This window comes from Schistocerca serialis, chromosome 1 (assembly GCF_023864345.2).
Source record: "Schistocerca serialis cubense isolate TAMUIC-IGC-003099 chromosome 1, iqSchSeri2.2, whole genome shotgun sequence".
NCBI classification, from domain to species: domain Eukaryota; kingdom Metazoa; phylum Arthropoda; class Insecta; order Orthoptera; family Acrididae; genus Schistocerca; species Schistocerca serialis.
This window is the reverse complement of record NC_064638.1, coordinates 1061947556-1061963991: the sequence shown is the minus strand read 5'-3', so window position 1 is coordinate 1061963991 and position 16436 is coordinate 1061947556.

The window sequence follows — 16436 nt, the reverse complement described above, 5'->3', positions numbered from 1 at the left end:
GTATGCGACGTTGTTGCAGTGGCTTGCTGGTATGCGCTGATATCGTTGGGAGAGGTGTCATAAGGTGGTTTTATCCTCTCCTGCCTCAAGGTGCCACACGAGGGTTGTATCTAGTTCTTGGCATCCTAGATCTGGCGCTGGTACGGAGGTGACGTCAGTGTTCATCCGACAAATGTTCCATTGAAGTCAGGGCGGAGGATTTTGCTGACCACAGGAGTATCTAAACATCACTCAGTTAATAGAGGCACATGTCATATGTAGACGAATTCTGTTGAGTAATGATACCACTATACTGTCGCACGAGAGTTAACACGCAGGATGTCTGTGACGTAGCATTGTGCCGTCAGAGTTCTCTCAGTGACTATCAGCCATAATGTGAAAGATGCCTGATGGGTACCCACAGCATGATGTAGGACTAACACCACTGTAGCTCTGGAAAACATTGCAAGAACGGGACCCTTCACCATAATCGTCGACAAGGACCGCCCGAGTTAGTGCCGAATGTCGACCCACCGCTGAACACACTGCGATGCCGTTCATCAGCAGTTCATACTTCCCAGTCACGGCATCACCCCAAACACAGCCGTTCGTGTTGTGGCAGCCTCTGCATGGGACCCGAATGTTCCTAGCACGCTTGTTGCTTGAGATCGACCAGTTGGGTAGGGTGACACAGAATGCCTTACTTGTTCTCGGACGACAGGCGCAAATATTAATGGGTAGCGATGTACTTGGCCCACAATACAGACCTCTTTCCTTGTGGTGATCGGACGTGCACGGCCACAAGCTTGACATCAAATACTCGTAATCCTGCGCTCACATTCCGGTGCAGTCCAACATCAGGTCGCTGTCAAATCTGAATGCCTCAAATCTGGACAGTGCACGATTCGACAAATCGGCCCAATGGAAACCCATATTGGGCCCCTTTCTAACCATGTCATGTGCTGATAAAGCTGTGGCATACGATTATGCGGCATCTCCACGTCCTTCCCGATGATCAAGAAACATCTGACCCTGTTCACGTCCCATTTTATACCCTACCATGGCCGGTAACAGAGGCTGGTGTCCCACTGGTCGCAGACAATGTCAGGTCTAATCATTTACCCACCTGTTGGTGGAGTGTACGCTTACGACGTTACACTGACATCCTACCATACCTTCTGGCATATCCACTTTCATTGTTAGGCAATGCACAGTTTTTCTAAGACTTGAATCATGACTGCTGGTACCACGATACCGTCGGATGAGAGGTAACACATGAGAGCCGAACGGGGTAGTCGCGTGGTCTAGGCGCCTTGCTACGGTTCGAGTGGCTCATTCCGTCGGACGTTCGAGTCCTCCCTCGGACATGCGTTTGTGTGTTGTCCATAGCGAAAGTTAGTTGAAGTTAGATAAGTAATGTGTAGGCTTAGGGAACGATGACCTCAGCAGTTTGGTCCCATATGGGTCTTAGGAAGTTACCACAAATATCCCAATTTCCAACACATGAGAACGCAGGATGTCTGCAGTGATCCGTTGTGCCATTTGAGTTCCCTCAGCCACTACAAGCAGTGACGTAAAACACACTGGATGACTCCCTTAACCATGATGGCGGTTCTGTTGATTTTTTTGGCTCCGATTTCGGCGTTGCTGCTGCATTGAATTTATACTTTTTTTTTATTTCTTGCAAAGAGGTGCACACTTTATCTATGGGCTTCATGAGCTGTGCCTGTGCAGGTAAGGGTTATTGCAAGGTAAGACAATTTTCGTACAGGGAATTTATCACTTAACCGTTCCCATTACTAGTATTAGCTTTTCATTTTCCAAATTGTTACATTTGATTTTTTTTTTTTTTTGTTCCTAGTTGTTGTTTCGCAAAGTGTTTCATGTGTGAAATATATCGCCAGCATATGTTTTCTTAGCTATTTTCTGTAGTAATTACTGTTCTAGTTAACGAAAAGAATATTTTCAGTTCGACGGTTGACTAAATTTGGAATAACGTCATTCTTTTATTGTCGGACACCCAAAAATTTTGTGGTACTTTTAGCTCTCTTTATTGGGTATGATTTGCTCTTCTTTATAAGCGTCATTCAAAATTTAAGTGACAAAAACATGGAGTAAGTTATTTGCTTGTATAAACGATTAGAGACGATCGTGTACCTAGGGCCTCCCGGCCGGTCGTTGTGGTCGAGCGGTTCTAAGCGCTTCATTCTTGAACCGCGCGACCGCTACGGTCGCAGGTTCGAATCCTGGTTCGTGCATGGATGTGTGTGATATCCTTAGTTTAGTTGTGTTTAAGTAGTTCTAAGTTCTAGGGGACTGATGACCTCAGATGTTAAGTCCCATAATGTTCACAGCCATTTGAATCATTAGGCCTCCCGTCGGGTAGACCGTTCGCAGGGTGCAAGTCTTTCTAATTGACGTCACTTCGGCGACTCGCGCGTCGATGGGGATGAAGTGATGGTGATTAGGACAACATAACACAACACAACACCCAGTCCCTGAGCGGAGAAAATCTCCGACCCAGCCGGGAATCGAACCCGGGCACTTAGGATTGACAGTCTGTCGCGCTGACCACGCAGCTACCGGGGACGGACATTAGTGACGGTGAAGATAACAGGAGGAACGTATAAATTTTTAACATTAAGGAGAATTTAAGGTTTGCTCACCAGTCGAGCGGAGTGACATATAATAATAACAATAATAAATAAAAAGGTAAACAAAAAAGACACGCATCATCAAGGAGTATCTGAATGGGACAGAAATCGGTTAATGTGATGATGTGGAGACGAACAGATGCTTAATTCAAGAGAAAGAGCTTCACCAACTGAGCAATTCAATAACATGTTGGTCCACCTCTGGTCCTTATGTGAGCAATCATTCGGCTTGACACTGGTTGACAGATATGTTGAGTGTTCTCCTGAGGCATATCGTGCCAAATTCTGTCGAACTGGAGAGTTAGATCGTCAAAATACAGAGCTTGTTGGAGGGCTCTGCCCTTAATACTCCAAACGTCCTCAATCGGGGAGATATCCGGTGACCCTGCTGGCCAAGGTAGGGTCTGGCAGGCACAAAGACGAGCAGTACAAACGCCCATTTTGTGCGAGTGGCCATTATTTTGCTGGAATGTAAGTCTCAGGGTAGCGTGCTGTGAAGGGCAACATAAAGCGTTGTAGAATATCGTCGACGAATCGCTGTACTGAAAAGATGCCCCAGATGACAACCAAAAGGGTTCTGCTACAAAAAGAAATAGCACTCCAGACCGTCACTCCTGGTTGTCGGGCTATATGGGGGTCGGCAGTAAGGTTGGTATCATGTCTGGGGCATCTCCAGACATATTTTCGGCCTGGAAAATCATTGACTGGAGTAGAACTATCTTCAGTGACAATCCCGCTTCTAGCTGAGCCCTGATGAATAGTGAAGACGTGTCCGAAGATGCCCCAGACAGAGGTGGGATACCAACCAGACTGTCACCCGCCACACTGCGCGACAGCCAGAAGAGATGGTTTGGGATGCCAATTCTTTTCACAGTAGCATCCCTTCGGTTGTCGCCCACAGTGCCGTTACAGCACAGCGGTGCGTGGACGATATTCTACTCACCGTTTGGTTGCTCTTCATGGCAAGCCATCTTCAGCTTTCATTTCAGCTACATAATGCCCGCATACATACAGTGAGAGTTTCTACTGCTTGTCTCGTGCTGGCCAAACCATCCCTTGGCCAGCAAGGTCGACGGATCTATCTACAATGAAGAACGTTTGGAGAGTTGTGGACAGGATTCTCCAGCCATCTCGCGATTTTGACGATCTAACACGCCAATTGGACAGAATCTGGCATCATAATATCCCTCAGTATGACATCCAACAACTCTATCAATCAAAGCCAATCTGAATAACTTCGTGCATAAGCTCCAGAGGTGGACAAACGCGTTATTGAGTTGCTCAGTCTGTGAAGCTCTGCCTCTTGAATAAATCATCGAGTTTTCTGAAATTGTTTTTCTGTGAATGTGCATCACATGTATCGAGTTCCGTCTCATTCGGATAAATGCTTCTTGGTGGGTCGGTTGTTTTGTCTTGGAGTATAGTAATTGGGCTGATGGAGTCGATATGGTGTATAGCTGATAAAGTAAGAAATCGAAATACAGATTAATAGTAGTCGTACCTTTCACACTGTGGGACTGTGGACTCTATAATGATGTAGCAGGATATTGTCGTCTAGTATTAGGATAGCTGGATAAAAAATGCCGTCGTCGCCATATCCAGGAACACCAAGGAGCATTGCATGAGCCATTCTTCCGTACTTCAGCATGCAATCACTGCTGCAAGTGAGAATCCATACACATGAAGAGCAGTCATCTGAGGTCGGCAACCACGTAAGGAAACGAATTTCAAGATTGTCTCTGACGTTAACGCAAGTGATTACACAAATATGGCACATAAAAGGTTACAGTGAATCATGAAGAGATTCCTAAATTACAGTTCACATGCTGCCTTACAGTCAAGAAATCCAGCAGACAGCAGGTGTTGACCAGAGTAGTTTGAAGCGGAAAATTAAGTAGCGAAAACCACGGTCAGTGATTTAGATGTGTTAGCTCCATAAGCAGCGTGGAATAATCGCGGGCGGCGGTCCTTGCTTAGTTCAATACGCAGCAGTGGAAGACCATCATCAGTGCAAGGATGCCACGTTGAGCAGGCGGCCGCAGTGATGAACCAGTCACCGCCTCGGCGTTTGTGGACCTGGGTCATGACTAAAGAGTTGAGCACGACATAGCTTCGGCAGCAAGTCAGGCGCAATGCAGTGACCAACCAGCAGCTCGCAGTCGATCCAGTCCACGAGGCACCCGAACGTGGACTTCGAACCATCGACCCCCTGGAGGCATCCAGGAGTAGGTTGATGTCGACGCCGGCATCAGCTGGACAGTTTAAATCAGAGCAGCAGCAGTCCGTGTGTTCGGCGACGGCTGGTGGCTACGTAATCCGGAGAGGAATCCCCAGAATCCAACAGCAGCCTCAAAGTTGCCGAGGAGGCTGCATCAGCTCAGACCGAAACTCGATGGCGCCCTGGTGCGGCGGCTAGCCACTCGCTGGCGTGGTGGGCACGCACCCCTGGTAGACATGCCTGGAGAAGGGCGTGACCACGATGTGTGTGTTTGATTCACACGCCGTTTCTGGGAGTCGTCGATCTACATCTACGTCTACAGAATGAGATTTTCACTCTGCAGTGGAGTGTGCGCTGATATGAAACTTCCTGGCAGATTAAAACTGACTTGAACTCGGGGCCTTTGCCTTTCGTGAGCAAGTGCTCTACCATCTGAGCCACCCAAGCACGACTCACGCCCCGTCCTCACAGCTTTACTTCTACCAGTACCTAGTCTCCTACCTTCCAAACTTTACAAAGCTCTCCTGCGAACCATGCAGAACTAGCACTCCTGAAAGAAAGGATATGATGGAGACACGGCTTAGCCACAGCCTGGGTGATGTTTCCAGAATGAGATTTTCATTCTGCAGCGGAGTGTGCGTTGATATGAAACTTCCTGGCTGATTAAAACTGTGTGACGGACCGAGACTCGAACTCGGGAGCTTTGCCTTTCGGGGGCAAGTGACCTATCATCTGAGCTTTTGTAAAGTTTGGAACGTAGGAGACGAGGTACAGGCAGAGGTAAAGCTGTGTGGCTAGCGGATGCAGCGGCTGGCTGTAATTGAAGCTGGACAACCCAAATTGCGTCGACGGCTGGCGTGGAGGCATTCTCGTGGAAGCAGCTTGGCTGGAAAGGGCCTAGCTCCTCTATGGTTACGGAAAGGTACAGGTAATCATCACACACTGCCCCTGGCAGGAACCATTGGAGGACGCGCCCTTAATTGTCATCACCAATTTCGTTCAAATTTATGGTATGTACTAATCTTTGCCAGAAATGTAAGTGGTGGTTGTTGGAACGACACGTTGCAAACGGCTGGAAAAAAATGCTTTTTTTACGCAGCTCAGGCGGGGCAAAAGCCGTTTATGTGCGTCTAAATCCCAGGCTGCGTTTGCTACAGCGGCCAGAGTCCATTTTTTTTCTTCTTTGAGTCATCAGTCTTATGACAGGCTTGATGCGGACTGCCACGAGTTCCACTCCTGTGAGAACCTCTTCATCTCAGAGTAGCACTTGCAATCGCGGTTCTCAGTTATATGCTGGATGTATTCCAAACTCTATCTTCCTCTACAGTTTCTACGCTGTACACTTCCCTCTGGTATCAGGGAAGACATTCCCTGAGGTCTTAACAGATGTCGTATCATCCTGTCTCTTCTCCTTCTCAGTGTTTTCCACATTTTCCTTTCCTCTCCGATTCTGTGCTGAACTTCCTCATTCCTTTCCGTATCAGTCCACCTAATTTTCAACATTCGTCTGTAGGAACACATATCAAATGTTTGGATCTCTTCTGTTCCGGTTTTCCCACAGTCCACGTTTCACTACAATACTACTCAGAAATGTCTTCCTCAAATTAAGGGCTATGTTTGATACTGGTAGACTTCTCTAGGCGAGGAATGCCATTTCTGCTAGTGCTAGTCTGATTTTTATGTCGTACTTGGTCCGTCCGTCATTGGTTATTTTCCTGCCTAGGTAGTAGAATTCCTTAACTTCATTTACATCGTGACTGTCAATCAGTTTCTCGCTGTTCCCATTTCTGCTACTTCTCATTGCTTCCGTCTTCCTTTGATTTATTTCCATCTTCTGTACTCATTAGCCTGTTCATTCCATTCAGCATATCATGTAATTCTTCTTCACTTTCACTCAGGATAGCAAAGTCATCAGCGAATCGTATCATTGGTGTCCTTTTACCTTGAATTTTAATTCCATTCCTGAACCTTTCTTTTATTACTATCATTACTTCTTTGACGTACAGACAGAATAGTAGAGGCGAAAGAATACATCCCTGTCTTACGGTCTTTTTAATCCGAGCACTTCGTTCTTGGTCGTCCACTCTAATTATTCCATCTTGGTTCTTGTAGATAATGTATATCACCCGTCTCTCCCTATAGCTTACCCCTACTTTTCTCAGAATTTCGAACATTTTGCACCATTTTACATTGTCGAACGCTTTTTCTGTGTCGACAAATCCTATGCAAATGTCTTGATTTTCCTTTGGTCTTGCTTCCATTATCAACCGCAACGTCATAATTGCCCCGCTAGTGCCTTTACCTTTCCTAAAGCCAAGCTGATCGTCATCTAGCGCATCCTCAATTTTCTTATCCATCCTTCTGTATATTATTATTGTCAGCAACTTGGATGCATGAGATGTTAAGCTGATTCTGTGATCATTCTCGCACTTGTCAGCTCTTGCAGTCTTCGGAATTGTGTGGATGATTTTTTTCCGGGAGTCAGATGGTATGTCACTAGACTCATACATTCTACACACTAATGTGAATAGTCGTCTTGTTGTCCCTTTCCCCAATGATTTTAGAAATTTTGCTGTAATGTTATCTATCCCTTCTGCCTTTTTTGTTCTTAGGTTCACTAAAGCTATTTGAATTTCTGACTCTAACCCTGGATCCACTATCTCTTCTAAATCGACCCCTGTTTCCTCTACTATCCTATGAGCTAAATCTTACCCCTCATATATGCTTTCAGTGTACTCTTTCCACCCATCTGCTCTCCCCTCAGCATCTAACAGTGGGATTCCCGTTGCACTTTTAATGTTACCGCCCTTGCTTTTAATTTCACCGAGGGTTGCTTTGACTTTCCTGTATGCTGAGTCAGTCCTGCCGACAATCATTTCTTCTTAGATTTCTCCATACGTTTCATGCGCCATTTCGACTTAGCTTCCCTGTACTTCCTGTTTATTTCATTCTTCAGGGACTTATATTTCTGTATCCCTGAATTTTCGTGAACATTTTTGTGCTTCCTTCTTTCATCGATCAGCTGAAGTATCTCTTCTGTTACCCATGGTTTATTCGCAGTTACCTTCTTTGTACCTATGTTTTCCTTTCTAACTTCCGTGATTCCCCTTTTTAGAGATGCCCATTCCTCGTTAACTGTACTACTTACTGAGCTGTTCCAGAGTGCTGTGCCTACAGCTTTATGGATCTTCAAGCGTATCTCGTCATTCCTTAGTACTCCCGTATTCCACTTCTTTGCCTATTGATCCTTCCTGAGCAGTCTCCTAAACTTCAGCCTACTCTTCATTGCTACTAAATTGTGCTCTGAGTCTATTTATGCGCCATGGTACGCCTTAGAACGCAGTATCTGATTTCGGAATCTTTGTCTGACCATGAAGTAATCTAACTGAAATCTTCCCGTATCAGCGGGCTTTCTTCAAGTGTACCTCCTCCTCCTCTTATGATTCCTGAACATAGTATTCTCCATTACTAGCTGAAATTTATTACACAGCTCATTTGCACCTTCTCCTCTCTCATTCCTTTTTCCAAGTCCATATTCTCCTGTAACCTCTTCTTCTACTCCTTCCCCTACAAATGCATTCCAATCCCCCATGACTATTAGATTTTCACCTCCATTTACATACTGTATTACCCTTTCAATATCCTCATATACTTTCCCTATCTCTTCATCTTCAACTTGCGACGTAGGTATGTATACCTGAACTATCGTTGTCAGTGCTGGTTTTCTGTCGATTCCAATAAGGACAACCATATCACTGAACTGTACTCAGTAACAAAATTTCTGCTGTACCTTCCTATTCATAACAAATCCTACTTCCATTATACCATTTTTTCCTGCTGTTGACATTAACCTATACTCATCTGACCCGCAATCCTTGTCTTCTTTCCATTTCACTTCACTGACCTCTATTATATTTAGATTGAGCCTTTGCATTTCCCTCTTGATATTTTATAGCTGCTCTACCATGTTCAAGCTTCCTACATTCCACGTCCCAATCGGTAGGAGGTTATCCTTTCACTGGTTATTTAATCTTTTTTTCATAGTCAGAATACAAAACGGAAATGCTTGGCTCGTAGAGTCAAGTGTTTATGTGGAAACTGTTTTTATCTCCTACTTTCAGTATTTGCGTTACGTACACTGCAAATAAACAGAAATAACCCATTCATATACAGCGCAATATGCTGTAACTCTACTTGCAACATTACTGCTAACAGTCTGCGTACGCTTGCAAGAGAGTACTGACTGTTTTGGATTGAGGATTCAAAGAACGGTAGATGAGTACGCAGCAAAATATAGATACGTCTTCATTATTTCTTTAAAAGCTGGGAAACGTACAACGGTTCGATACAAAAAAAAAGTGACTGGGCCTAATGTGCTGACGCTCTACGTGCAGGCTAATAATTTCTTATGTTAACTGATTCGTGACGAAGACAAACAAATTCACAATTATACGACGAGGTTTTTCAAGTTTGAGGATTGCCATCGAACAATGTTAAAGTGCTTCCCCCAACTGCACTCCTCTAGTGCAAACCTAATATGTCTATTTATTACGTCAGGTAAAGAATTTCATCAACAAGCTTGAACATTGCTCTTATCTCATAGAGTGAGAGAAAGAAATAACATCCCGAGAAGATTTCAGTGAAACACACTCCGTAGCAGATCACTAGTTATCCTCGCCAGTACGTGGCAAAATGCAGTGCTTCGCGTTGTCTGCTGCCACACTGTGCATTGAGAGCGAACCTATTATGAATGTAAAACAATTTTGTGTTTTCTGTAGATATTTTACAGCAACTAAGTAACTTTAAAAATGAGGCGTTTATAACGTGTTCTAGATGCCAAGAAGATATCTGCTTCACCTGTTTTTATGATGACTATTACCCCAGCACACGTAAATCATCAACTCTAAAATAAGAAAAGTATGTAGTTTTGTATACGAAGTTCACGTATGCACCTTATAATACCTTCCTGGAAATATATTTGCAATCCCAGATTTTCCTTTGGCTTTCCCATTGACGCCTTTTACGAAAATATCAATAAATCCAATAAATTAAACATTATTTTGGCTTATTTTCAGTGTTAGTAACGCAAAAATCGAAAATTAAAAATTTTCTGGTCCACGTCTCGACCCGACAGCACTCGGATTGCCGTTCTGCATGTACTCTTTTCTCTGTGCCAATAGTTGCCTGGAACTTACAGTTAACATAAGTGCCTCGTCCGACGCGCGGCACAAATGCTATTTTCTACAAACGCTCCCACTTCTATCACTTTCATTTCTGGCCAAGCCCTGCATACACCATAAATTTGAACGAAATCGGTGATGAATAGGCCTAGCTCTCTTGTCAGTTCCGGAGCGGAGGCTTTCACTACACCGACTCAGCATTCCTGTGACCGATACGTCACAATTACGCAGGCAGCAATCCGGCCCGTCTGCACTCAGGTTGCAAAGTCCGAGTCGCGGCGTTGAATGTCAGAAGCTTGAACGTGGTAGGGAAACTAGAAAATCTGAAAAGGGAAATGCAAAGGCTCAATCTAGATATAGTAGGGGTCAGTGAAGTGAAGTGGAAGGAAGACAAGGATAACTGGTCAGATGAGTATCGGGTAATATCAACAGCAGCAGAATATGGTATAACAGGTGCAGGATTCGTTATGAATAGGAAGGTAGGACAGAGGGTGTGTTACTGTGAACAGTTCAGTGACCGGGTTGTTCTAATCAGAATCGACAGCAGACCAACACCGACAACGATAGTTCAGGTATACATGCCGACGTCGCAAGCTGAAGATGAAAAGATAGAGAAAGTGTATGAGGATATTGAAAGGGTAATGCAGTATGTAAAGGGGGACCAAAATCTAGTAGTCATGGGCGACTGGAATGCAGTTTTAGGGGAAGGAGTAGAAGAAAAGGTACAGGAGATTATGGGCTTAGGACAAGGAATGAAAGAGAAGAAAGACTAATTGAGTTCTGTAACAAGTTTCAGCTAGTAATAGCGTATAACCTGTTCAAGAATCACAAGAGGAGGAGGTATACTTGGAAAAGGCAGGTAGATACGGGAAGATTTCAATTAGATTACATCACGGTCAGACAGATTCCGAAATCAGATACTGGATTGTAAGGCGTACCCAGGAGCAGATATAGACTCAGATCACAATATAGTAGTGATGAAGAGTATGCTGAAGTTCAAGACATTAGTCAGGAAGAATCAATACGCAAAGAAGTGGGATACGGAAGTACTAAGGAATGACGAGATACGTTTGAAGTTCTCTAACGATATAGATACAGCAATAGGGAATAGCGCAGTAGTCAGTACAGTTGAAGAGGAATGGACATCTCTAAAAAGGGCCATCACAAAAGTTGGGAAGGAAAACATAGGTACAAAGAAGGTAGCTGCGAAGAAACCATGGGTAACAGAAGAAATACCTCAGTTGATTGATGAAAGGAGGAAGTACAAACATGTTCCGGGAAAATCAGGAATACAGAAATACAAGTCGCTGAGGAATGAAATAAATAGGAAGTGCAGGGAAGCTAAGACGAAATGGCTGCAGGAAAAATGTGAAGACATCGAAAAAGATATGATTGTCGGAAGGACAGACTCAGCATACAGGAAAGTCAAAACAACCTTTGGTGACATTAAAAGCAATGGTGGTAACATTAAAGAGTGCAACGGGAATTCCACTGTTAAATGCAGAGGAGAGAGCAAATAAGTGGAAAGAATACACTGAAAGCCTCTATGAGGGTGAAGATTTGTCTGATGTGATAGAAGAAGAAACAGGAGTCGATTTAGAAGAGATAGGGGATCCAGTATTAGAATCGGAATTTAAAAGAGCTTTGGAGGACTTACGGTCAAATAAGGCAGAAGGGATAGATAACATTCCATCAGAATTTCTAAAATCATTGGGGGAAGTGGCAACAAAATGACTATTCACGTTGGTGTGTAGAATATATGAGTATGGCGATATACCATTTCACTTTCGGAAAAGCATCATCCACACAATTCCGAAGACGGCAAGAGCTGACAAGTGCGAGAATTATCGCACAATCAGCTTAACAGCTCATGCATCGAAGCTGCTTACAAGAATAATATACAGAAGAATGGAAAAGAAAATTGAGAATGCGCTAGGTGTCGATCAGTTTGGCTTTAGGAAAAGTAAAGAGACGAGAGAGGCAATTCTGACGTTACGGCTAATAATGGAAGCAAGGCTAAAGAAAAATCAGACACTTTCATAGGATTTGTCGACCTGGAAAAAGCGTTCGACAATGTAAAATGGTGCAAGCTGTTCGAGATCCTGAAAAAAGTAGGGGTAAGCTATAGGGAGAGACGGGTCATATACAACATGTACAACAACCAAGAGGGAATAATAAGAGAGGACGATCAAGAACGAAGTGCTCGTATTAAGAAGGGTGTAAGACAAGGCTGTACCCTTTCGCCCCTACTCTTCAATCTGTACATCGAGGACGCAATGATGGAAATAAAAGAAAGGTTCAGGAGTGGAATTAAAATACAAGGTGAAAGGATATCAATGATACGATTCGCTGATGACATTGCTATCCTGAGTGAAAGTGAAGAAGAATTAAATGATCTTCTGAACGGAATGAACAGTCTAATGAGCACACAGTATGGTTTGAGAGTAAATCGGAGAAAGACAAAGGTAATGAGAAGTAGTAGAAATGAGAACAGCGAGAAACTTAACATCAGGATTGATGGTCACGAAGTCAATGAAGTTAAGGAATTCTGCTACCTATGCAGTAAAATAACCAATAACGGACGGAGCATCGAAAGCAGACTCGCTATGGCAAAAAATGCATTTCTGGCCAAGAGAAGTCTACTAATATCAAATACCGGCCTTAATTTGAGGAAGAAATTTCTGAGGATGTACCTCTGTAGTACAGCATTGTATGGTAGTGTAACATGGACTGTGGGAAAACCGGAACAGAAGAGAATCGAAGCATTTGAGATGTGGTGCTATAGACGAATGTTGAAAATTAGGTGGACTGATAAGGTAAGGAATGAGGAGGTTCTACGCAGAATCGGAGAGGAAAGGAATATGTGGAAAACACTGATAAGAAGAAGGGACAGGATGATAGGACATCTGCTAAGACATGAGGGAATGACTTCCATGGTACTAGAGGGAGCTGTAGAGGGCAAAAACTGTAGAGGAAGACAGAGATTGGAATACGTCAAGCAAATAATTGAGGACGTAGGTTGCAAGTGCTACTCTGAGATGAAGAGATTAGCACAGGAAAGGAATTCGTGGCGGGCCGCATCAAACCAGTCAGTAGACAGAAGACTGATGACAAAAAAAAAAAAACATGTAGCATTCATGGATTCATGATCTTGTCTCCATACTCGTACACGTCCATCCGCTCGATACAATTTGAAACGAGACGCGTCCGACCAGGCAACATGTTTCCAGTTATCAACAGTCCAATGTCGGTGTTGTCGGGCCGAGGAGGGGCGTAAAGCTTTGTGTCGTGCTATCGTCAAGTGTACATGAGTGGGCCTTCGGCTCCTAAAGCCCTTATCGATGATGTTTCGTTGAATGGTTCGCACGCCGACACTTGTTGATGGCCCAGCATTGATATCTGCAGCAATTTGCGGAAGGATTGCACTTCTGTCACGTTGAAAGATTTCTCTTCAGTCGTCGTTGGTCCCGTTCTTGCAGGATCTTTTTCCTGCCACAGCGATGTCGGTGATTTTGGAGATCTGATGTTTTAGCATATTCCTGAGATTCACGGTACACTCTTGAAAGGTTCGTACGAGAAAATCCCCACTTCGTTGTTACATCGGAGATGCTGTGTCCCATCGCTCGTGCGCCGACTATAACACCACTTTCAAACTCACATAAATCTTGATAACCTGCCATTGCAGCAGCAGTAACCGATCTAAGAACTGCGCCACACACTAGTTGTCTTATATAGGCGTTGCCGATCTCAATGCCGTATGCTGCCTGTTTACATATCTCTGTATTTGAATACTCATGCCTATACCAATTTCTTTTGCGCTTCAGTGTGTAATGTTTGTAGTTCAATAATCAATGGTTTTATAGAGTCAACTGATATGAACGTTTTCTCTTCCTATTTTCAGTACTTTTACGTAGCGTGGTGATTTCATATCATCGGGAGAAGCTATGACAATAGTTTCATCCTTGGAGATAATACTTTTTGTTCGTGCCGCCATAAAGTCGTCACGAGTTGTGGCGACTTGAATTCCCGCGCCGCCTCGCCGGCGCTGCGACGGGAGCGTTGCGAGTGTGGCGCCGTCTGCCGCCAGCCGGTCCTTGCCTTCTTGTGATGCAGGTGGCCGTCTGCAAGCGTCGATGAGTCGGCTCGCCTTGCCTCAGCACGCCGCTCGCCACACCACCGCGTTAACCTTTTGGTCAGTACCGATGTCAGTGCCGCTGCCATTGAACTCCGCTGCGTTTTTATAAGCGGTTAGGCAAGACTTCCTGCTAGTATTGGAACCTGTCGTGAGCTGCTGAAAGTCTTAGCCGATGTGTTTTAGTGGAAGCTGAGTCCGGTTGTTGTACCGGTACTATTTCATACAGTAAAAATTTTATTTGATAAACACACACGTAATCTGTGCTGCCTTGGATATATAACGTTTATGGCAGTCTTGTTCATGAACTCAATGTTAAATATTGCATGATTTAAGGTGGTGCATTCTCAAAATCATTTATCTACATACACCAAAAAAAAAGTTTCCATCACCTCGGTTCAGAGAGTTCCGGAACCTGTACAGAAAATTGGAATACAGATCAACATAAACATCATTTCCGTCCTTTTTATTGCTCATGAAAACCACACATTGCATGTTGTGCCACCGTATAGCGAGACCTTAGGAGGTGTTGATCCATACTGCTGTACACACCTGTACGTCTAATACCCAGTAGCACGTCCTCTAGCATTGATGCACGCCTGTATTCGTCGTAGCATACTATCCAAAAGTTCATCAAGGCACTGTTCTTCCAGACTGTTCCACTCCTCAAAGTTGATTCTGTGTGGATCCCTCAGAGTGGCTGGTGGGCCACGTCGTTCATAAACAGACCTTTTCAGTCTGTCCCAGGCATGTTCGATAGGGTTCATGTCTGGAGAACATGCTGACCCCTCTAGTAGAGCGAAGTCGTTGTCCTGTAGGAAGTCATTCACAAGATGTGCACGATGGGGGCGCGAAATGTCATCCTTGAAGACGAATGACTCACCAATATGCTGCCGATATGGTAGCACTATCGCTCGCTATTGTACAGCCGTTACGACGCCTTCCATCACCACCAGCAGCGTACGTCGGCACCATATAATGCTACCCCAAAACTGCATTGATCTTTCATCTTGCTGCACTCGCTGGACAGTGTGTCCAAAGCGTTCAGTTTGACCGGGTTGCCTCCAAACACGTCTCCAACGATTGTCATGTTGAAGGCATATATGACAATTATTTGGGAAGAGAACATGATGACAGTCCTGAGCGGTCCATTCGTTTTGTTGCTGGGCCCATCTGTAACGCGCTGCATGGTGTCGTGGGTGCAAAGTTGGACCTCGCCATGGACGTCGGGAGTGAAGTTACGCATCAAGCGGCCTACTGCGCACAGTTTTAGTCGTACCACGACGTCCTGTAGCTGCACGGAGAGTGTTATTCAACATGGTGGCGTTGCTGCCAGGGTTCCTCCGAGCCTTAATACGTAGGTAGCGGGCATCCACTGAAGTAGTAGTCCTTTGGGCGGCCTGAGCGAGGCTTGTCGTCGACAGTTCCTGTCTCTCTGTATCTCATCCACGTCCAAACAACATCGCTTTGGTTCACTCCGAGACGCCTGGACACTTCCCTTGTTGAGAGCCCTTCCTGACACGAAGAAACAACGTGAACACTATCGAACCGCTGTATTGACCGTCTAGGCATTATTGAATTCCTGGTAGAATGACTCAAACTGATCGGCTGTCGGACCGCTTCATTAATAGGCGCTGCTCATGCATGTTTGTTTATATCTTTAGGCAGGTTTAGTGACATATCTGAACAGTCAAAGGGACTGTGTCTGTGATACAATATCCACAGTCAACGTCTGTCTTCACGAGATCTGGGAACTGGGGTGATGCAAAACTTTTTTTGATGTGTGTAAGTACTTGTTGGGGCGTTCCTCTCATTCAGTTACACGTTCAACTCACCTAGGTCATTGGAATCAACTGTTTGAAATTGTATGTGATTGTTAGTATCATTATTGTTTATTGTGTCAGGGAATATATTAACTATTTCTCTTATTTCTGATCTTGGGATTTTAAAATGTTTGCTGCGTTTAAAATTGTAATAAATAGATGTTGTTCAAAAGAATGTCAATCCACTTCCTCCATTGCCCTTGCACTCAATCTATAACAGTGTTCTCTAGTTTTGTTAATGTCGCCCAATGGGGCGGTCATTTTTTAACGCAAACAGACAATAAAACAGTTATGATTCTCATACTGCAAACTTAAGTATTCCGTGGATGTTTATTTAGGCCTCTTATTGTGATATTTCACCCTGACATAATTTATAAAACAAACATAAGCTTAGACGCAGTAGTAGCACTCGTAAATTGACAGCGCACTTAACTAAACTTTAAATAAATT